The sequence below is a fragment of the Chiloscyllium punctatum genome, chromosome 15 (assembly GCF_047496795.1).
Source record: "Chiloscyllium punctatum isolate Juve2018m chromosome 15, sChiPun1.3, whole genome shotgun sequence".
In the NCBI taxonomy this organism is placed as follows: domain Eukaryota; kingdom Metazoa; phylum Chordata; class Chondrichthyes; order Orectolobiformes; family Hemiscylliidae; genus Chiloscyllium; species Chiloscyllium punctatum.
This window is the reverse complement of record NC_092753.1, coordinates 22,926,118-22,950,823: the sequence shown is the minus strand read 5'-3', so window position 1 is coordinate 22,950,823 and position 24,706 is coordinate 22,926,118.

Genomic DNA, 24,706 nt, shown 5'->3' with positions numbered 1-24,706 from the left:
CCACTGACTAGCACATTTTCTGGCACTGGTCCTTCGGAGGTATATATCTCATCATTCAAAATCTTGCTGCTCCCTGAATATGTGAGTAAACTTTACCTTCACAAGTAGATGGTTTTAGAAGATCTGGCACTTCCTCCTGAATCAACCTCCGATCAGCTTGTACTTTCCGGTCTCCATTGTGCTTTCCTTTACAACTCCAACAAAATTCACTGGCTTATCCTACTTTCCCAGTGCTTTTCTTTACTGACCAACACTGTGAGTTCGTGTGGCCTCCTTTATTGCAGTGAAAGCACCAGAGATTTTTAACTTCTCTTTCCCCATCACGGTTTTCTTTTTACCCTGTGGTAGGTTATCCTTACAATCTTCACTGAGGTCTACAGTTCCCTTATCATGTGAGGATTTCTCTCTTCCCCCAGTTTCTATCCCTCATGGGTTGAAATTGTTGGAAACCAAACTTTGATTTATGAACCATCTCGCAATCATCAGCCATTTCAGCTGCTCGTTGTTTTAACTCTCTGTTCTTCCATGAGTTCTCATTATTGCTGGAAGTGCATTTCTGAACTCCTACGAAATAATCATCCCCGGAAGAATGTCATGGGTATGCTGTATTTTTAGTGCCTTTATCCACCTATCAAATGTACGTTGTTTGATCCTTTCAAACTGAAGAGTATTTTTGACCAAGGTCCCTCCTTCGGATTCCTGAAATGCTATCTGTCGTGTTCTGGCACAAGCTCATATGTACTTAAGATGTCTTTCTTCACATCCTCATATTCCCCAGATGCCTCTTGGGATAGTGATTCAAATACCTCACGAGCTCTACCTACCAGCTTTGTTTGGATCAACAAAACCCACATGGTCACTGGCCACTTCATTTGTTTAGCCACTTGCTCAAATGAGGTGAAAAAGGCTTCTACATCATTCTCATCAAATTTAGACAATGTTTGTATATATTTGAACAGATCCCAACCAGGCCTTTTGTTATGATGGGTTTGGTCATCCTCATTAAGCTTACCTTCTGCATTCACCTCTACCCTTTTAAGCCAACTTTTCTTTGTAAGTACCAATTTCTGAAGTTCAAACTCTCTCTCTTTCTCCCTTTCCTCTCTCTGTCCTTTTCTTTTTGTTCTGCTCAGGCGATCCATTCTTTTTTTCTTTCCTCTGCTTTTAATTGAAATTCAGTTTCATGTCTTCTTCCTCTTCTTTGTCTTCTAACTGTTGTTGCCTAACTTGCAATTTGAATTTTTCTAACTCCACTGCACTTGCCTCTTTCTTTGATATATCCAAGCACTTGACCAACTCCATGACCATTTCAGCTTAGGTTTTGGGACAAACCCAATCCTAACGTATTTGTTAATTCTAAAAGTATGTCCTTCCTCTGTCTTTGTAAACTTTCTTGGCAAATTTGGGAAAACCTTCAAACCCCAAGATGTCCATAGTAATGTCAAGAGTCATTTCCAAAGATTCCAATGGCATTTGCAGCACATTTAAATGTTGAGCGATTTTCGTAATAACCACATCCTTTTTCATTGATGCAGCAATTTCAGCTGCAGCTTGACTGTCATTTCCAGCGGGTTTGCCTTTTTCACCTTCTGGAAAGCCCCAATGTCATTTCTTCCACCCCCAGAACATTCCTAGTGACTGAAAGATCCATTACCACACCAAGCACTGTTTAAACTAACCAAATATAACATGCGGAACAAAAGACACTAACACGACCACTTGCTGCCTTTGAGTCTAGCAACCCTAATCCTAAATTGGAACGATAGAATAAATCCTACAAAGGGACTCCAATCTGTAATGGATCAGACCAGACCCCTTCCAAACATTTTAATAAGGTAGCCCAGATGGTCACTTGTTTTATGCAGATGTAAGGTAGATATTCCAGGAATTATGTTGCTGATTCAAACCAATCAGTTTTAAGCAAAACAAAATTAACTTACAGTCTACCAAATGAAACACAAACAAAAGAGTACAGAACACAGAGTAACAACCCATCTGAAAACCGAGTTGACTCTATTGCAACCTAATGATGTTGTTCCAATTTATTGCAACTTCCCCTTTAACTCAGCCTTTTTTAAAAAGGGTAAGTTCAAACACAGGTTCTGACATGTGAGATGTCAGAGAGAGAGGATCAGCTCGGAATCATTTGCTGAAGCATGGAAACTCTTTTAACTGTACCCCCTGTTTATCTGATGTTTCTTTCTGAAATATGTTCCAAGTTAACATTCGAAGAATGTGAGGTGAAGGTGTCTGAAAATCCAATAAATGATCATCATATAAAAATAGATTAAGATGAGCAATTCAATTGTTATCAGAAGGGGCAGAATAGTGTCAAACTTCAGTGACTGATCCTCTCTGAAAGGGAAGGCGAGTCCCTGACTGGGGTAAGGAATCCCAAGCTCTCAATGTTGCAGTGGTGCAGTGAGTTTGCACACTGGGTATACCTGACCCCCATGGACTGCAGCAATTCAAGACTGACTTCTGCACCAATCTCTGAACAGCAATGGAAGTAGCCGGTGACAGTGACCTCTTTGGGATGAATAACAAATAAACAGAAAGAAATAATGCCCAGGTTGCTTGTAAATGATTGAGAAGGGTTGTCTGGTAATTTGGAACTTACAGAATATCAGCACTGCAGACAACAGCCAGAGCATTCTCTTGTTTTTTGAAAGCACTTCCTCTCTGATCGACTCAAACATATTTTTGAGTCAGCATTGTGCTCTGAACAGATATAGCCATGAATTTTTAACGCATATTTTTACGTGAATTTTTCGGGTGGCATGGTGGCACAGTGGCACAGTGGTTAGCACTGCTGCCTCACAGCGCCAGAGACCCGGGTTCAATTTCTGCCTTAGGTGACAGACTGTGTGGAGTGTCTGTGTCTGTGTGGGTTTCCAAATATGTGCAGATCAGGTGAATTGGCCATGCTAAATTGCCTGTAGTGTTAGGTAAGGGGTAGATGTAGGGGTGGGTTGCACTTCGGTGGGGTGGTGCGGACTTGTTGGGCTGAAGGGCCTGTTTCCACGCTGTAAGTAATCTAATATGTTGCGCCATCCAATATCATACCTTCTTTCAATTTAAGCTACAGACCTATTTAAGTAACAGATGGAAACAATGTTAAATTCGAATTGTTTTCCAGGTTTCCCAAGTGTAGGAGAAATGGTGAAGCATGACTCTCAGTCTCAGGCCAGCGAATGAAGGGAAAGAGAGAGCGAGCATCACAAGACACAAAGCATTCATCTCAAACTGTATTGAGGAGCGGGAAGATGGGGAGAGGAACAACGGGAATGCCGGGAGTGTGCAACAGACAAGGAGCCAGACAGCAAGAGACCTATTGGCCACAGACAGTGGGAAATAGGGCAGGAGCCTTATTGGTCATGGACGGTAGGAAATAGGGCAGGAGTCTTATTGGTCATGGACAGTGGGAAATAGGCAGAAGTCTTATTGCAGATTCTTGGCCTCCTCCATCACCAGACCATGGCAACACGATGGCTGGAGGAAGAGCGCCTCATCTTCTGCCTAGGAACCCTCCAAGTGCAAGGGATGAATGCAGATTTCTCCAGCTTTCTCATTTCCCCTCCCCCCACCTTATCTCAGTCCCAACCCTCAGACTCAGCACCGCCTTCTTGACCTGCAATCTTCTTCCCGACCTCTCTGCCCCACCCCCTCTCCGGCCTATCACCCTCACCTTAACCCCCTTCCACCTATCGCATTCCCAACACCCCTCCCCAAGTCCCTCCTCCCTACCTTTTATCTTAGCCTGCTTGGCATACCCTCCTCATTCTTGAAGAAGGGCTTATGCCCGAAACGTTGATTCTCCTGCTCCTTGGATGCTGCCTGACCTGCTGCGCTTTTCCAGCATCACATTTTTAAGCTCTGATCTCCAGCATCTGCAGTCCTCACTTTCTCCTCAATGAAGATTGCAGCAGAGCATGTCAGGATCAGGCCAAACTTGATACCTCCCCTTCCACTCCACGTGTAGGCCCTGGGCCTCCTCCACTACCAAACCCTAACCACCCGACGCCTGGAAGGAGAATGCCTCATCTTGGAGGGTCGGGACCCTCCAACCACATGGGAGCAATGTGGATTGCGCCAGTTTCCTAATTTCCCCTCTCCCCACCTTATCCCAGATCCAAACTTCCAACTCGGCATTGCCCTCTTGACCTGACTTGTGTTCCGCAAGTGGGCGGACTGTCTCTCCAATGTGGCCTCCTCTATATGATCCTTCCATATCCGCGACAAATTCACCTGCACCTCCGCACACATCATTTTCTGCATCTACTGCACCCGATGTGGCCTCCTCTATACGAGAACACCTCTGGGACACCCGGACCAACCAACCTAACCACCCTTTGGCTCAACACTTCAACTTCCCCTCCCAGTCCACCAAGGACATGCATGTCCTTGGACTCCTCCATCGCCAGACCATAGCAACACGACGGCTGGAGGAAGAGTGCCTCATTTTCCACCTAGGAACCCTCCACCCACAAGGGATGAACTCAGATTTCTCCAGTTTCCTCATTTCCCCTCCCCCCACCTTGTCTCAGTCAAATCCCTCGAACTCAGCACCACCTTCCTAACCTGCAATCTTCTTCCTGACCTCTCCGCCACCACCCCCAATTCTGGCCTATCACCCTCACCTTAACCTCCTTCCACCTATCGCATTTCCAACGCCTCTCCCCCAAGTCCCTCCTCCCTACCTTTTATCTTAGCTTGCTTGGCACACTCTCCTCATTCCTGAAGAAGGGCTCATGCCCAAAATGTCGATTCTCCTGCTCCTTGGATGCTGACAGACCTGCTGCGCCTTTCCAGCAACACATTTTCAGCTCATCTAGTGATCTCCAGAATAACATGTACAAATGTTCTGGCAGTTCAGTTCACTCTATGTGACATCAAGAAATGATTGAAGGCACTGAATAGTGATCAGGCTGTGAGCCCTGACAACATTACAGCAATGGGTGGGTGGTGGCATAGTGGCTTCGTGGTTAGCACTGCTGCCTCACAGCACCATGGACCTGGGTTCAATTCTTGCCGACCTGTGTGAAGTTTGTGCATTCTACCTGTGCCTGTGTGAGTTTCCTCCCAAAGTCCAAAGATGTGCCGATCTGGTGAATTGGCCATGTTACATTGCCCACAGTGTTAGGTATATTAGTCGGGGGTAAATATAGGGTAGGGGAATGGATTTGGGTGGGTTTGATCTTGGGAGGGGCAGTGTGATCTTGTTGGGCTGAAGGAACTGTTTCCACACTGTAGCGAATCTAATCTAATAGTAGTGAAGAGCTGTGCTCCAGAACTTGCAGCTCCAAAGGCTAAACTCATCCAGTGCCATTGCAACACTGTATTAACACAACAAAGTGGAAAACTGTGCATATATGTCCAGAACGCAAAATGCAAGACAAATCTAACCCAGGCAATTACTGCACCATTAGTCTACTCTTGAATTTCAGTAAAATGATGGAAAGCACCAGTCAATATTTCCATCAAGCAGCACCTGCTTTTATTGTTCAGTGATACCCAGTTAGAGTTCAGTCAGGGTCACTCAGCTTCCGATCTCATTGTTTCAAAAATGAACAATTGGATCAGTTCCTGGGTCCAAATGCTTACACGTGGGAAGAGATGTGTTCCATCATGAGAACATTGTTCTCTAGCCAGGAGCGACAGATGATACGACAAGCTGCGCTGTTGGTCTGGGAGAGAGAGGGGAGAGAAGGAGGGGAGCAGAAGTTTCCCTTCACCGACCCCGAGTGGGATAAGAAAACGGAAGAAGGACGGTGCAACATGAGAGACATGCAGGAATATTGGATAAAAGGAATAAGACAGGCAGCCCCGAAGGGGCACAATTTTACCAAGGCCTTTGGTAATCATCAAAACCCGGAGGAAACCCCTACGGACTTCCTAGACAGAATTAGGAAGAACTTGCAGCAGTTCGCTGGGGTGGACCCTGAGACGGATGTGGGACAACAACTCATATGGGTAGAATTTGTATCAAAAGCCTGGCCGGACATACGAAAGAAGTTAGAGAGAATGGATGGTGGGATAGTAAACCTCTAAGTGAACTACTACGGGAGGCGCAAAAGGTGTTTGTGAGAAGGGACGACGAGAAGCAAAAGAAGGCGACAAAGATACTGATGCAGACGGTGCAACAAGTGACAGCTGGAAGAAGGGAAAAGGGAGAGCCGTGGCAGGAACAGGAAAGGGGAGAGTCGTGGCAAGAGCAGCGGAAAAGAGGACCATGGCTGGAACAAAGGAAGAGTGGAGGAACACGAGACCGCGACAGGGAAACGAGGAGGATACTCAGATGTTACTACTGTAATGAAAAGGGACATTTTAAACGAGAGTGCCCCCGCTACAAGCGGGAGGTGCAGTCGTACACCCTGATGGAGGAAGATTAGGGAGGTCGGGGGTTCCTACCCTTGGGGCAAAAGGACTATCGACAGGAACCCCTGGTAAACTTGAAAGTAGGACCCCAAGGGTCGGAGATCACATTTATGGTGGACTCGGGAGCCGAAAGATCAAGTATAATCCAAATACCCCCCGGCGCCCGAGCAGGAGGAACAGTTATGGGGGTATCTGGAATTGGAGGACAGAAATTGCAAGTCCCAGTAGTGGAGGACGTGGAAATTGGGTATGAAAACAGAACTACTAAACGAGACCTCCTTCTACTGCCATCAGCGTGGTTTAATTTGTTAGGAAGAGACTTGCAGGTCAAACTAGGGATTGGAACGGTACCAAGTAACGGGGAAATGGTGGTAAGGTTGTTCACCCTCACCGAAGAAGATGATCAACAAATAGACCCAGATGTATGGTACCGAGAGGGGAACAGAGGGGGTCTAAACATCAAACCTCTCCAAATCACCATGTTACCAGGAAAAGGCCCGGTAAGAAGGAAACAGTACCCGATTGCTATGGAAGGACGGGAAGGGTTACAACCTGTGATAGAAAGATTAATCACAGATGGACTGCTGGAGGAATGTATGTCCTCTTTCAATACTCCAATACTCCCTGTGAGGAAGCCGGATGGGACGTATAGGTTGGTGCAAGACTTGCGGGGGTTGAATGAAGTAGTCCAGGCTAGATACCCGGTGGTACCCAATCCCTACACGTTAATGAGTAAAATTCCCCCCGAACATGAATGGTTCAGCGTAATAGATCTGAAGGATGCCTTCTGGAGTTGCCCCCTTGACAAAGAAAGTCGGAACCTTTTCGCATTTGAATGGGAGAATCCCTTCACAGGACGAAAACGACAGTTAAGATGGACGGTCTTGCCGCAGGGATTCACGGAGTCACCCAACTTGTTTGGACAAATACTGGAGCAGATCTTAGGAGGATTTTAGTGTAACGCGGGGAATCAATTGCTCCAATATGTCGATGATCTCCTACTCTCAGGACTAAGAGAGGAGGAAGTACGAGCAGACACCGTTGCCCTGCTGAACTTCCTGGGGAAACAGGGCCTACGTGTCTCCAGGACGAAACTCCAGTTTGTGGAGCAAGAGTAAGATATCTGGGCCATCGAGTCAGTAAGGGGCATCGCCGTATCACGCCGGAACGAATATCGGGGATTACGAGTATGCAAATACCCAGGACGAAGAAGGAGATCAGACAATTCCTGGGGCTGGTGGGGTATTGCCGGATATGGATTGAAAGTTACACCACTCTAGTAAAATTTTTGTACGACAAACTCGGACAAGAAGGACAACAGGTGGACTGGTCAGATGAAGAGGAGCAGCGATTTAATATTATTAAAAATAAACTGATCCGAGCTCCGGTATTGGCCTTACCCACCCTGAAGGAACCGTTCCAGTTATATGTCAATAGCGCCGGCGGAATTGCCCAGGGTGTGCTTGCCCAGCTGCGTTCAGGGAAGCGTCAGCCGGTTGCATTTTTGTCAAAAATGTTAGACCCCGTGTCATGTGGATGGCCGACCTGTATACAGGCAGTGGCAGCTACGGCAATGTTAGTAGAAGAGGCCCGGAAACTTACCTTTGGAGGAAGAATCATAGCATACTCCCCACATTCAGTTAGCACCATACTGGCTCAGAAGGCTCACCGCTGGTTAACAGACTCTCGTATCCTGAAGTATGAGACAATTTTGATGACCGGAGACGATCTTACTTTTGCAAAAGATCTCAGTTGCAACCCTGCCCAGTTTCTGTATGGACGTCCTGCAGATGGGGGACAGGAGCATGATTGTGTGGAATTTGTAGACCTGCAGACCAAAAGCCGAGAGGACCTGCAAGAGGCCCCGCTGGGTGAGGGACAGGAACTGTACATCGACGGATCCTCCCGGTGCGTCAGTGGGGTCCGGTACAGTGGCTATGCTGTCGTAGACGGCACAACAAAATGGACGATTGAGTCCGGACGACTGCCCGGGAATTGGTCAGCCCAATCCTGTGAGTTGTACGCCCTCCAGAGGGCCCTGAAGTTGTTGGAAGGGAAAGTGGGGACCATATATACTGACTCAAAGTATGCATACGGAATCGTTCATACTTTCGGAAAAATCTGGAAAGAGAGAGGATTGATAACTTCCCGGGGAAAAGAATTGGCTCACGAACAAATAATCAGCCTAACGTTGGAGGCCCTGGCGTTACCTATGGAACTCGCAGTAGTCCATGTACCCGGTCACCAGAAGGGGTCGACACCGGAAGCGGTGGGAAACCGGCTGGCAGATGAGGAAGCCAAGCGGGCAGCGGTCGAAAAATCCGTCCAATTGTTAACGTTAATACCGTTGAGGGAAGGGCTCGCTAAACAACCCGTCTTCACCCAGGGGGAGATTGATAAAATGGATCAATTGGGTGCCCGGCTCGATACTAACGGGAAGTGGACGGTTCCTGATGGGAGACAAGTACTGAACAAACAGATCACCCGGGGTATTCTGCACCGATTACACCATCAGACCCACTGGGGGGTGCAAGCCATGTGTGACACGATCCTGAGAGACTATGTATGCAGGGGTATATACACATTTAGCCCAACAAGAGGTAGTCGGATGCCCCACTTGCCGGCGTATTAACAAGAAAGCCATGCGTTCTATGCCAGCCGGTGGTCAGCCCCTCGCAATTAGGCCATTCCAGAAGATCCAAGTCGACTTTACAGAATTACCCCCAGTACAGAGATGGAAATATCTGCTAGTAATAGTAGACCATTTCACTCACTGGGTAGAGGCTTTCCCAACTGCCAAAGACGATGCACCAACCGTGGCCCGACTGTTGTTAGAGAACATAATCCCGAGACATGGCATAATGGAATCTATCGACTCCGACTGCGGGACACATTTTATTTCTAAGCTACACCATTTGATCTGTACTGCCCTGGGTATCCAATGGAAATTCCATGCACCCTGGCATCCTCAGAGTTCGGGTCGGGTTGAGAGAATGAATGGCACGCTCAAGACCCAATTGACTAAGCTGGTGTTAGAAACTAAGTTACCTTGGCCGAAGTGCCTTCCCATTGCCCTATTGAGGATACGTACGGCACCTCGCCGGGATGTCGGGGTTTCCCCCTATGAAATGCTGTTCGGATTACCATATTGGAGTAAGGTTGATGGATGTCCCACTCTACAAGGGGGAGATGTATTTGTCAGAAACTATTTACTGGCCTTATCCCGTTCTTTTGCAGAACTCCGGAGGAAGGGTCTCCTGGCTCAGACTCCGCCGCTCGACTTCCTCTTGCATAAGGTGGAGCCCGGAGATTGGGTACTTGTTAAGACCTGGAAGGCCGAAAAGCTCCAGCCGCGGTGGGAAGGACCGTTCCTGGTTCTGTTAACAACTGAAGCAGCTGTTCGGACGAAAGAGAAGGGGTGGGTCCACGCATCAAGGATAAAGGGGCCTGTTCCGCCTGAAGGAGAAAGCACTTGGACATGCGAGCAAGGGGACAAGCCGTTGGTGGTAAAACTGAAAAGACAGCGATAATGAACTCTACTTGGACTGTATTGGTGGGGATATTGATCAGTTTACTCCTGTATGTGGGGGAGGGCGAGGGGAGATGTGACAAATGTCGGACTACAGTAAGGCTCGGGATTCGAATCTACTCGGGATCATTTGTGTCTCACTCCCATGTGGACGATTGGTGTTACGATGTGAGTGCACGACACGAATGTTGGGAGGGTGGAAGACCCTATTATCAGGTGTATAATAAGGAAACGGTGGCAAAATCCGTGGATGCCCTATAAATGACCGCTGGGTGTGTGTTAGCAAAACTGGGAGGTGGGGCCTATCCTCCGTGTTGCTCAGGGAGCAGGTTGACAGAGTCAAGGAGGCCAAGATACAGAACACTGATCGGGGGTTGGGGAAAGAGCAAGACCGTCAAGGAACGGTCGTGGTCTCTAAAGTGCCATCTGTATACGAAGAGGTAGAAGAAAAGATTGAACTCCCTGATGTAACACAAAAGCTGTTTATTGATCTCACCTCTCGAATAGCCACTGTTTTAAATGTTAGCAATTGCTGGGTTTGTGGGGGGCCGCATATGTCAGAACAATGGCCGTGGACTGGTCAAAGCTTAGACATATGGGAATTGCTGCAAACCACTTGGACTCATGTCAACGAAAGGAAAAGCCAGGGGTGGAGACTGACAAACAGCCCTGAGGGCCAGTTCTGTGTTGAAGGCAAGGGGACCGTGGAGGTAGGGATTAGTCCCTGTCAGAATGTATTGGACGCGACCACGCGAGTATGTTGGCCTGAAGATATTACTTGGTACATTGCAAACCGAGGTCATGGAAATTGCGTTCCATTACGTACTGATTCCTCCTCTGACGAGCTGGGGGCTGATTACTGGAATTGCAGTGGTCCTGGTCCTTATGAGGGTATCCCCGGGGTGAAGGAACTGTGGGATGACGTTGTGAGGCAGGGAGGGCGTGCTCCAGATGGCCTATTTTGGATATGCGGTAATCAGGCATACTCCAAACTGCCCATGGGATGGGCTGGGGTATGCTTCCTGGGTCTAATACGACCTGCGTTCTTCCTATTACCCCGGAAGGAAGGCGACGATTTGGGAATTAAACTCTTTGACTCCCTCCGTAGGTCGCCAAGGGATATCCAAGTCGGTGAATGGGGGGATGAGTGGCCACCGGCCCGGATTATTGAATACTACGGGCCAGCTACATGGGCACAGGACGGATCATGGGGATTCCGTACTCCTATCTATATGTTAAATCGAATTATCAGGCTCCAAGCAGTCGTAGAGGTTATTACTAACTGGACTGCCCTGGCCCTGGAGTTGCTGGCTAAGCAGCAGGATCAGATGAGGGCTGCTATATATCAAAACCGACTTGCCTTGGATTATCTGTTGGCCTCGGAGGGGGGCGTGTGCGGGAAATTTAACCTGACTAACTGCTGTCTAGAAATTGACGATAATGGTAAAGCGGTTTTGAAAATTTCCGATGAAATTCGGAAATTGGCCCATGTGCCAGTACAATCCTGGCGTCCTCTTAGTGGCATCGGATAGTGGGATGGTCTCCTGGGTGGCAGTTGGTGGCGCACGGCGTTGCTGGTGGTTGGGGGGGGCATGATGCTTCTCCTCATATTACCCTGCCTAACCCCCTGTATTCAGTTTTTAATTCAGAAAAATATTTCCCAACTCCAGGCAGTGGCGGTTCCACAACATGGGACAACAGGCTGACAGGCTGACCCAACAGGCTGCTCTATAATGAAAGACAAGACTTTTGCTTCTTTTCTAAAACATTTTGTATACTCAATAGTGGGATAATTTAAATTGTGCAAAAGCTGACATTTTGTGAGCAGAGTAAAAATAAGTCCTTGATTGATGAAACCATTAACACAGACAGGGAAGAATGAGTCCTTCACTGATAAGACTGCAGGATAGAAAAACAACTCGAGAGACATCTACTACAGATTGATAAGACCGCTAGCACAGACAGAGAAGAATAAGTCTTTGACTGATAAGACTACAGGGTAAAAAAAACAACAACTCTGGAGACATTTGTTGCAGACTTTGTGATAAGGGTGCAAAATGGAGAATAATGACGGTTTAAGAATGTGAACCTCGTGGCTCGTTAGAGCCAAGGAGGGGAGGGACTTGTGCTGTATGTAATGATAAACTTTGTAAGCCTCTGGGCGCCTTTTTCTCAGAAGGGTGCCCAACTCTGCAGACTTGTAAATAAACCTTTGTTTTCCTGAATTTGTCTGGAGCGATTATTAAGAAGCGATTTTCGTTTCTAACAACCAGGTTATAGTCCAAAAGGTTTAATTGGAAGCACGCTCCTTCCAATTAAAGCTGTTGGACTATAACCTGGTGTTGTGTGATTTTTAACTGTGAGACAGGCTGTGTGCCAATTCTTGATTGCGCGTTTGTGCTTCTGTACATGTGAGTGAGTTTGTAAGCATGTGTGCTTTTTTGATTGTGCAACTCCATGCACGTGTTTAGATTAGATTCCCTACAGTGTGGAAACAGGCGATTTGGCCTAACAAGTCCACACTGACCCTCTGAAGAGTAACCCACCCTCCTCTGACAAACTCACCTAACACTATGGTCAATTCACCTGACCGACACATCTTTGGATTGTGGGAGAAAACCAGAGCAAACCCACACAGACACAGGGAGAATGCGCAAACACCACAGAGACAGTTGCCCAGGGTTGGGATCGAACCTGGTACACTGGTGCTGTGAGGCAGAAGTGTCAACCACTGAGCCACATGCGAGCACGCGAGTGCGTCTGTATGTGTGAATGCAAGCTTGAATTTGTGTGTATACATGTGCTTTTGCTTGAGCATGAATGAGTATGTGTGAGTGTATTATTGTCTGTGAGTGTCTGAGTGTATGGGTGTGTGTGACAGAGTTTGGGTGTGAGTGACTCTGTGAGTGTGAGGGAGTTTGCATGTCTGTGTCTATTTACTTGTTTGTGTGTGGAGAAACGGAGTTAATAGTCGGATTTGTGAAGTATTTGTTGAAGTTTGGTTGGGTGGCATGGTGGCACAGTGGTTAGCACTGCTGTTTCACAGTGTTAGAGACTCAGGTTCAATCCCTGTATCAGGAGACTCTGTGTGTGGCTTTTGCACATTCTCCCTGTGTCTGTGTGGGTTTATAGCAGTTTCCTCCCACTCCCTAAAAAAATGTGTAGGTCAGGTGAATTAGCTGTGCTAAATTGCCCATGGTGAAGGGGTGAAGGGGTGAAGGGACGGGGGGTGAGTCGTGGGTCGGTGTGGACTTCTTGGGCCGAAGGGCCTGTTTTCACACTGCAAGTAATCTAGTTTTTCTACAAATCCGGACGACACAAGTTTCCATACAAAGGGAGATGCTTTATTATCAGACAGACAGTGAGAGATTCTCAGTGACACAAAAGAAGTCGTGTAGCTACTTGTGGTGGTACTTTGCAACGAATCTCTGCTCCACACACGGAGGCAGGATATTTTATAGGAATAATACAGAGGTCGACAAGTCACATGGTTGATTGCTGTTACATTGTTTAAGACAGGTAATTACAATTTTACAATGTCCAGTGATTGCCAATTTCCTGTGATAACTAGCGAATGGTTTACAGGGACTGGTGATTGTATTCTTTATCAGCATATGTTGATGGGTAGAGATTTAGACAGAAAGATTTTGCTTTGTTCTCATTGTTGGATTCACACACCTATGTTTATAGGTAGGGGACACATAATAATGGGAACAGGAGGCAGTTAATAAGGTTATGGCCAAGGCTATCAGTCTTATCCAGGGAAGACAAACACCTTTGCCTGAGGCTGGAAGTGAAATCCACATGCATGGCTCCAGAGGATTCGTTTCTCCGGGAGTCAGCCAGCAGTGGAATGCTTAACCCTTGAGTTCCCAGAATGTCAGAAAAAAGAAGTAAAAATGGAACTCCTTCTTTTCTGGCTTTCTAACTTCCTCACATTTGTGACATTTATCACATTTCTCTCACTCAAAAGATGTTGCCAGAAATGATGAGTTTCTGCAGAATATTGTGTATCCTGATTGGTTCTGGTCTCCAACAGGTTTTTTTTTTGTTTTTCATTCTGTAACAGACCAATTTGTTTACATTTAATTCCAGCACAGGCTTCAAAAGAAAATCAACAATCGACTTATCAATAAAATGGGCTGAAAGTTAATATGAATTAGGTCATGATTGTCATTCTGATGCAAAGTATGTGTTTGGTATCTCCCCATCTCCTGCAGCTCCACACAAAGGCTGCCTTGCTGATCTTTAAGGGACCCTATTCTCTCCCTAGTTACCCTTTTGTCCTTAATGTATTTGTAGAATCCCTTTTTGATTCTCCTTAACCCTATTTGCCAAAACTATCCCATGTCCCATTTTTGCCCTCCTGATTTCCCTCTTAAGTATACTCCTACTGCCTTTATACCCTTCTAGGGATTCATTGGATTTCACCTGTCATATGCTTCCTTCTTTTTCTGAACTAAAACCTCAGTCCAGTGTTCCTGACACCTGCCAACCTTGTCTTTCACTCTAACATGTACATACTGTCTATGGACTATCATTATCTCATTTTTGAAGGCTTCCCATTTTCCAGCCGTCCCTCTACCAACGAACATCCGCCCCCTAATCAACTTTTGAAAGTTCTTGCCTCATACCATCAAAATTGGCCTTCCTCCAATTTAGAATTTTAACTTTCAGATCTGTTCTATCCTTTTCTATCATGACTTTAAGACTGATGAGGAGGTGCCTGTGTTGGACTAGGGTAGACAATGTTTAAAAATCACATAACACCAGGTTATAGGCCAACAAGTTTATTTGGAGGCACTATCTTTCGGAGCACCGCTCCATCATAAGGTAGATAGTGGGGCAGGATCAGAAGACTTAGAATTTATAGCAAAAGATCATCGTATCATGCAACTGATACGACATATTGAGCAAACCTAGATTGCTGTTAAATTTTTCATCTTGCAGATTTCGGTTCATTAATTTGTAAATCCCAGAACTTCATTTAAGTCACATTCTCGAGATGACTAAGGTTTTATTTTAAAAAAGGTGATATCTCAGCTCAGATAATGTATTAAAGGTGTGAGGTTAGAGTCTGTCTGTATCCCAATCTTGAGTCAGACTGGTTCTATTTTCAAAGTTGGAACTTATAAAATGTCAGAGGGATTGACTGCCTGCAGGCTGTGTGCTTTTTGAGCAAAAATAGAATGTATTTCCAAATAGAATTTTACAAATGCATATTCACACCAGAGACTTATATGTGTGTGTGTGAGCAGATGAGGGAACGAGAGAGAAAGAGAGAGAGACAGAGAGAGAGTGAATGAGACAGAGTGTACGTATGTGAGAGGATCTGTGTGAGTCTGTGTATGTAAGTGTGTGTGTGTGTGTGTGTGCTTGTGTAAGAATTTATAGCGCACTGGGGTCACCTGCAGTGTGACATGAACCCCAGGTCCTAGTTGAGGTCATCCCCATGGGTACCCAACTGGGCTATCAGCCTCAGCTCGTCTGCTCTATGTTGTCGCAACAAACAGGGAGTCAGAATATTTGGTAAGTAATCAAACTGGAAGGTTGTGGCTAGTGATGTCCCAAAGAGATCTGTGGTGGGGCCCTCAATTATTCGCCATTTCATTAACACTTTGGTAATGTTACCAAAAATCAAATATCCAAGACACAAAATTGGGCAAAATTGGAGCAAGTCTAATCAAATTGCAGCATAGATGAGGTGAATGGGCAAAGCTGAGACTGATGGATTTCAATGCAAACAAATGAGAAATTACCCAATTGGTTCGAACAAGGATAGATTAGGATTATTTTTAGAAGGCAATTTGTTTAATACAGTGAACGTCCAACAAGATTTTGAGGTTCAGTTTCAGAAAATACTCAAGACAGCTAATGGAATGCTGGGCTTCAAATCTAAAAAGCTGGAGTAAGGGGATGCATATGGTATGGAAAATCCTAGTTAGATCCCACTTAGAGTACTGTGAGCAGAGCTGGGCATCATACATTAGGAAGACTGTTTTAGCTCTGATGGGAGTTCAACATAGGTTTACAAGGATGATACCTGGGATTCAGGGGTCAAGATATGCAATCAATTTAATCAAATTTGGCTTTTATTCTCCAGAATTTAGATGGTTCAGGAGTGAGTTAATTGAGCTCTTCAGCAAATTAACAGGGAAAGACAGAGTTGATAGAGATAACTTTTTCTACTGGTTAAAGATTCTAGAAACAGGGGCATTGTGTAAGAATTAGGGCCAGGCCATTCACGAGGGATGGTGGTAAGCACTTATTCACACAAGACTTCAAGAGAATTGAATTCTCTTCCTCAAATTGGTGGTTGTTCCTCATTCAATTGTGAAATTGAAATCTGAGATAAACATTTTTAAAAGCAAGGATTTCAAGGAATATAGGCCTAATGCTTATGCAGTAAGGCCATGGATCTGGCTTTTGAATGGTGGAATATGCTCCAGGGGCAAAACAGCCCGTCCTTGTTCCTCTGTTTCGAAACCAACTTTCCAATCATGCAAATATGAGTCCATCATTACCGTTCACGTTGGTGTCATTATCAATCTAACCTGTTACTTTACCTTGCTACCACACTGTTACATGGGGTCATGGAACTAGAGACAGTTTATAGCAAAGAAAGAAGCATTGTCATTGTGTCAGTAAAAACCAAATCAACTCTTGTCCAACACCAGGTCAGATCTTCAGGCTAACGTTCTCACAACTGAGCTATTTCAGCCAAAAATCCACTATTCCTGTGATCCGTTTGACTAACATCACAAATGCTATCTCAATTAATAATCTTGTTCCTTCAAAGATAATCAGTTCAGTTCATCAGTCACGATCTTCTCTTAACGAGTCCATGCTGCCTCTCCTGGATTAAAATTTCACACTCTATTTGATCATTTCTATTGTAGCTCAGAGATTTTCCAATCATTTTCTCACCACAGGAAATATAATAGCAGCTGGTCTCCACTCATTATTTCTAACTTGAACCGTCCGATACAAGGGGAACAAACCAGGGTGGGCTGTCCTAGAGGAGGCCGGAAGGTGTGTCAGGGTGGACTGAGAGCTGGAAGGGGCATGAGGTAGACCGAGAGCTGGAAGGGGTGTAGGGGCAGGCTGCTTAGAGTGGCCGGAAGGTGGGAGGGACTGGTGGGTTGCTTGTGGTCTATATTGTATACATTTTTTAAAACGTAATTGGACTGTCTTGTATGTACAAATATTATTGGTAGTGTTTTGTAATGATTGAAAGTGGGATTTGAGGTTTGTCCTCTTTTCCCTGAAAACTGGTTGAGCTGGGAGGGTTGGGGCCTGGCTTTGCCACTCCTTTCCCTCGTAAAATTGCTGTTTCTCTGTGTACAGCTGTTAATGTTAATTCTTTTGCAAACTGCGTATTGTTTAATAAGACAAAAACAAACATAGACTGTAGGCAAATAAATGGTGACATCTTGCAAAATGTTGAGATTACAGAGGAGGAAGTGCTGGATGTCTTGAAACGGTTAAAGGTGGATAAATCCCTAGGACCTGATCAGGTGTACACGAGAACTCTGTGGGAAGCTGGAGAAGTGATTGCTGGGCCTCTTGCTGAGATAGTTGTATCATCGATAGTCACAGGTAAGATGCCAGAAGACTGGAGATTGGCAAACGTGGTGTCACTGTTTAAGAAGGGTGGTAAAGACAAGCCAGGGAACTATAGACTGGTGAGCCTGACCTCAGTGGTGGGCAAGTTGTTGGAGGGAATCCTGAGGGACAGGATGTACATGTATTTGGAAGGGCAAGGACTGATTAGGGATAGTCAACATGGCTTTGTGTGAGAGAAATCTGTCAGGCAAACTTGATTGAGTTTTTTTGAAGCAGTAACAAAGAGGATTGACGAGGACAGAGTGGTAGATGTAATCTATATGGACTTCAGTAAGGCATTCGACAAGGTTCCCCATGGGAGACTGGTTAGCAACTTTAGATCACAAGGAATACAGGGAGAACGAGCCATTTGGATACAGAACTGGCTCAAGGGTAGAAGACAGAGGGTGGCGTTGGGTGGTTGTTTTTTAGACAGGAGGCCTGTGACCAGTGGAGTGCCTCAAGGATCGGTGCTGGGTCCACGACTTTTTGTCATTTACATAAATGATTTGGATGTGAGCATAAGAGGGACAATTAGTAAGTTTGCGGATGACACCAAAATTGGAGATGTAGTTGACAGCAAAGAGCGTTACCTCAGATTACAACAGGATCTGGACCAGATGGGCCAATGGACTGAGAAGTGGCAGATAGAGTTTAATTCAGAAAAATGTGAGGTGCGGCATTTTCGGAAAGCAAATCTTAGCAGGACTTATACACTTAATGGTAAGGTCCTAGAGAGTGTTGTTGAACAAAGAGACCTTGGAGTGCAGGTTCATAGCTCCTTAAAAGTGGAGTCGCAGGTAGACAGGATAGCAAAGGAGGCGTTTCGTACGCTTTCCTTTATTGGTCAGAGTATTGAGTACAGGAGTTGGGAGGTCATGTTGCGGCTGTTGGAATATTGCGTGCAATTCTGGTCTCCTTCCTATCAGAAAGATTTTGTGAAACTTGAAAGGGTTCAGAAAAGATTTACAAGGATGTTGCCAGGGTTGGAAGATCGTAGCTACAGGGAGAGGCTGAACAGGCTGGGGCTGTTTTCCCTGGAGCGTCGGAGGCTGAGGGGTGACCTTATAGACGTGTATAAAAGTATGAGGGGCATGGATAGGATAAATAGACAAAGTCTGCTCCCTGGGGTCGAGGAGACCAGAAGTAGAAGGCATAGGTTTAGGGTGACAGGGGAAAGATATAAAAGTGACTGAAGGGGCAACATTTTATGCAGAGGGTGGTACGTGTATGGAATGAGCTGCCAGAGGATGTGGTGGACACTGGTACAATTGCAACATTTAAGAGGCATTTGGGTGGGTATATGAATAGGAAGGGTTCGGAGGGATATGGGCCGGGTGCTGGCAAGTGGGACTAGATTGGGTTTGGATATCTGGCCGGCATGGACGGGTTGGACCAAAGGGTCTGTTTCCATTCAGTGCATCTCTGTGACTCTATGACTCTAACTTAAACATCACACACCAGGTTATAGTCCAACAGATTTAATTGGAAGCTCTAGATTTTGGACAACCACCTGATGAAGGAGCAGCGCTCCGAAAGCTAGTGCTTCCAATTAAACCTGTTGGACTATAACCTGGTGTTGTGTGATTTTTAACTTTCTATGCCCCAGTCCAACACTGGCATCTCCAAATCATGCCCTCCTGTGAAAACCCCTTACTGCTGACTGACACCTCCCCCTCTTTTACAAAGTAAAAGAGAAAACTGCAAATCTATCATCAGGATCGAACTTCAAATTATATATTCATCAAGAGGGTTTTGCTTCTGGAACTGTTACCCGGAATCCCCTCCTCTCCACAATTACTGCAGCGAGGTCTTATTCTGACAGATCCTTTTGTCTTCCAAAAACCCTTCCTAAGTTTTAACACCCGAAAGAACTACGGACGCTGTAAGTCAGAAACCAAACCCGAAGTTGGTGGTAAAGCTGTATGAAGAGAAATCAGAGTTCACGTTCCAGTCCGGTGAAGCTTTCTGAGATCTTCGCAAGTTTTAATTGTGTGATCGTTCCAGGTTTGCCTGGGATTTTTGTGCTATTATTCTTATTGATTGATTTCAGACGATGAGAAATCCAAAATGCTGCTTTTTGTGTATTAAAAAGTGAGGCGGGGCATCAGGAGACCGATCCACTCAGTAAAACTCGGTCTTTGATGACTCTTCAATTCTAATATTTCACTGCAAAATTTCCAACAAAACAACAACGAAATTTCGAGTCAAGAACTATTATTGCACATCAGCTGATTTCTAGAGGGCCGCTGGCTGTAGCGATGGTGTTAGAGTGGTGAGCATAGCTGCCTTCCAAGCAATTGACCCGGGTTCGATTCCTCGACATCGTATGCTGTGAAATTTAAACCACTCCACAACCAAAAGAGCCGATCGCTTCAGTGGTAATGAAACAACTCCGTCTGCACATCACATTGAGTCTGCCAGACCTCTGGAGTGCAGACACAACTTTGAAGTTGAGGATGTCCCCAGGAGGATTAAGGAGTCAAGTCGCTCCCGGTTCAAATAAACTAGAGTCATCACAGAATTCCTTGGTTATCCATCTTATTTCGAAAGAAATGTTTCCGGATTTCAACATTACTCTCATTTTGATTTTTGTGAACTACAGCCTAATATCAAGTGAAATGTGGGTGGACAGTTCACAAATATCCAAACAACGTTATTTCTCATATCGAATCGGTAATGTTATTGTTTTAGGTGCAGGTCAGAAATAGGAGGAGTGGACACCAGCTGCTTTTATATTTCCAGTATGAGAAAATGATTCGTAAAAACTCTGAGAGATGATAGAAATGACCACACAGTGAGTGAAAGTTTAATCCAGGATAAAGTTAAAAATCACACAACACCAGATTACAGTCCAACAGCTTTATTTGGAAGCACTAGTTTTAGAAGAGCTCCGAAAGCTACTTGGACGATAACCTGGTATTGTGTGATTTTGAACTTTGTCCTTCCCAGTCCACCACAGGCTCCTCCACGTCATCATCCGAGATAGTCATCATGGATTTCTTAAGGGAAGGTCGTGTCTGATGAAGGTGACTGATTTTCTTTGAAGGATAAAGAATGGATGGAGTGTACCCGATGTAGATCAACCTGATGATAAGAAGTACCATAAGATGCAGTATTTATAGCAAAAGGATTACAGTTTCATGCAGCTGAAATGATATATTAAACACATTTAGTTTAAGCCTTTCATCTTGGATAATGGGTTTGCCAGTTTCCGTTCTTTAATATAAGAACCTCAGAACCTCTTTAAAGCTACGTTGTCGTGATAACTTCAGGTTGTCTAACAAGAGATGCCATCTCAGTTCCGACAATGCATTAAAGGTGTGAGGTTAAAGTCTGTCTGTGTCCCAATATTCAGTCAGACTGGTTCTAGCCTCCCAGTCGGAGAGCACTTCAGTGCTCTGGGCTTTTTGGTCTCGGACCCCTGGGTGACAATCCTCCAAGGCAGACTATGGGACAGCCAACAATGCAAAGTGGCCAAGCAGAGGCTGATAGTCAAGTTCGGTACCCATGGGGATGACTTTAACTGGGCACTTTGGTTCATGTCACACGACACGTGACAACACTGCACTGTATACTATTTCACCGACACTCACAAGTACACGCACACACACACACACAAAAGCACACTCCTACCGACCCACACACACATGCATACCCTCTCTCAAACACAAGCTCTCTCTCATCAACTCACTCAAACACTTCCACATTCACAGCCACTCACGCACCTTCTCACAAACTGATACCCCAGTACACTCACACACATGCACCTACACACACTCTCACAGACCCGCATATCCCTACATGCACACACATACACAGACACACACACACAGCCACATACACCCACACATGCACCCACACACACAGACACCCACTCACACAGACACCAACACATGCAGCCACACACATAGACAGACACACACACACAGCCACACATACCCACACATGCACCCACACACAGACACACAGACAGGACACACACCCACACATGCACCCACACACACACATGCAGCGACACCCACACACAGACCGACACACACACACAGTGATTCCGGGTTCTCATGACTCTAAGCTGGAGACTATCATTGCCTGCAGACCCGACCTTCATCCCCCCACCACACCATGAAGGTTAACACTTGGTCATGCCCTTACACAGCCGTCCGTGCCCTCCCTTGACCCCCTTATTTCCATCTTTCCCACCGCCCCTCCATGCCCTTCTACCTCCTTCCTGCGCTGGGTTGCTCTGACATTGTCAATTTCACGTCCTACGTCAATTTCACTTCCTATGTCAATTTCACCGCACTACGTTTTCTTTTTCCCCTCACGAACCGGGATCACCCTACTCTGTGCTTGCTGACCCCACCCCCTACGTGTGCCCTCCCGGATAGCGCTTTGTGTTTCGTTCGACCCGCGGGAGTAGCTGCGGACGTTCTGCTTAAACCTGAGCGGATAACACTGTTCTGCTCGGAGACAGTGAGGTCTGCAGATGCTGGAGCCCGAAACATCGATTTCCCTGCTGTGCGTTTCCAGCAGCACACTCTCAACACTGTTCTGCCAAGTTTCTGAGAATTTCAAAAGTTTTAATTGTGTGATGGTTTCACGGTTGCCCTTAGATTTTCTTGCTAATTTCGTTATTGATTGATTTCAGATGATGAGAAATCCGAAATGCTGCTTTGTGTGTAAGTGAGGCGGGACATCATGAGACCAACCCTCACAGTAAATCTCAATTCTACCATTTCGCTGCAAAATTTCGAACCAAACTACAACAAAATTTAGAGTCAAGACCTATTATTGTACATCAGCTGATTTATCGGGCGTTGTGGGCTGTTGTGATGGTGGTATAGTGGTGAACAGAATTGCCTTCTAAGAAGTTGCCTTGGGTTCAATTCCCAGCCATCGCAAGCTGCCAACTTTAAACCACTCAACAATAAAACACAAAAAGAGCCGGTGCATTCAGTGGTAATTAAACACTTCCATCTGCCAGACCTTTGTAGTGAAACCACAATTTTGAAGTTGATGTTGCGCCCTAGCGGATTCAGGAGTCAGGTCAATACATGGTTCAAATAGACTGGAGTCAGGGCAGCATTCCTTGGTTTTTCATTTTATTTCAAAAGAAATGTTTCCGGATTTCACTCCTTTCAACATAACTCTCAGGTTTTTTTGTGAAATACAGCTTAATATCAAGTGAAATGAGGGTGGGAAGTTCACAAATATCCAAAGAACATTATTTATTACATCGAATCGGTAATTTTATTTTTTAATTGAAATGTACACCAATCTGATTGTGTCGTGCACAGACAGAATCTGTTTTGCTCACTTCATTCACCCGGACAGACTCTTGAGTATTTCTGCGGGTTGGTTGCAATTCCCACTTGTGGCCAGTAGTGGTCACTAACTTGTGGAACAATGAAGTTCCCTGATCAGAGAGAATGAGAGAACAGACAATAATTGTTGCCCTTGTGTTGGATGGTGCAGGTCAGAAACAAAAGACTGCACCATGTTCTTCGCAGACTGCAACACATTGTCGCTGAGGATGCGCACCTCGCCAAGACCTTCCCTCTGCCTCCACTGCTCAGCTTTAGATCGCCACCAAACCTGAAACAGATCATTGTTCACAGCAAACTGCCTAGCCTTCAGGACCACATTGACCATGACACCATATAACCCTATCAGGGCAGCTGCTGCAAGATGTGTCAGAGTGTCAACACAGATACCACCATTGCACGTGGGGACACACCCACCATGTACGCGGCAGGTACTTGGCCAAAATTGTCTATCTCATAAGATGAAGGCAGCCTCAATGTCACGTAGAGATGGAAGTGTTTAATTACCACTGAATGCACTGGCTCTTTTTATTTATTATTGTTGAGTGGTTCAAAGCTCAGAGCATGCGATAGCGGGGAATTGAACCCAAATCAACGGCTTGGAAAACAGCTATGCTCACCACTATACCATCATCGCGACAGCCAGCAGCGCCCAAGAAATCAGCTGATGTGCCATAATAGTTCTTGACTCTAAATTTCGTTGTTGTTTTGTTGGAAATTTTGCAGTGAAATATTAGAATTGAGAAGTCATCAAAGACCGAGTTTTACTGAGTGGATCGGTCTCCTGATGCCCCGCCTCACTTTTTAATACACACAAAGCAGCATTTCGGATTTCTCATCATCTGAAATCAATCAATAACAGAAATAGCACGAAAATCCCAGGGCAACCCTGGAACGATCACACAATTAAAACTTGTCAAGTTCTCAGAAAGGTTCACCGGACCGAAACGTGAACTCTGATTTCTCTTCATACAGCTTTACCACCGACTTCGGGTTTGGTTTCTGATTTACAGCGCAGACATAGTCATCGAGATAGAGATGTACAGCTCGGAAACAGACCCTTCGGTCCAACCTGCCCATGCCGACCAGATATCCCAACCCAATCTAGTCCCACCTGCCAGCACCCGGCCCATATCCTTCCAAACCCTTCCTATTCATATACTCATCCAAATGCCTCGAAAATGTTGCAATTGTACCAGCCTCCGCCACTTCCTCTGGCAGCTCATTCCACACACGTACCACCCTCTGGATGAAAGCGTTGACCCTTTGGTCGCTTTTATATCTTTCGCCTCTCACACTAAACCTATGCTCTCTAGTTCTGGACTCCCCGACCCCAGGGAAAAGACTTTGTCTATTTATCCTATCCATGCCCCACATAATTCTGCAGTTCTTTCAGTTTCTAAAACTTCTCAAGAGTTTTCTTAGAAAACAAAAACGGCAAAAACAGAGGAACCATTAGACTGAGGCCACGCTGCAGTAATTGTGGAGAGGAGGGAATTCCGGGTAACAATTCGGGAAGCAGAACCCTCTCGAGGAATATGTATTAATTTGAAGTTCGATCCCGTTGATAGATTTGCAGGTTTCTCTTTTAATTTGTAGAAGAGGGGGAGGTGTCAGTCAGCAGTAAGGGGTTTTCACAGGAGGGCATGATTTGGAGATGCCAGTGTTGGACTGGGGTATAGAAAGTTAAAAATCACACAACACCAGGTTATAGACCAACAGGTTTAATTGGAAGCACTAGCTTTCGGAGCGCTGCTCCTTCATCAGGTGGTTGTCCGAAATCTAGAGCTTCCAATTAAATCTGTTGGACTATAACCTGGTGTTGTGTGATGTTTAACTTCACAGCAAGGGGTAGTCATGGGCAGCT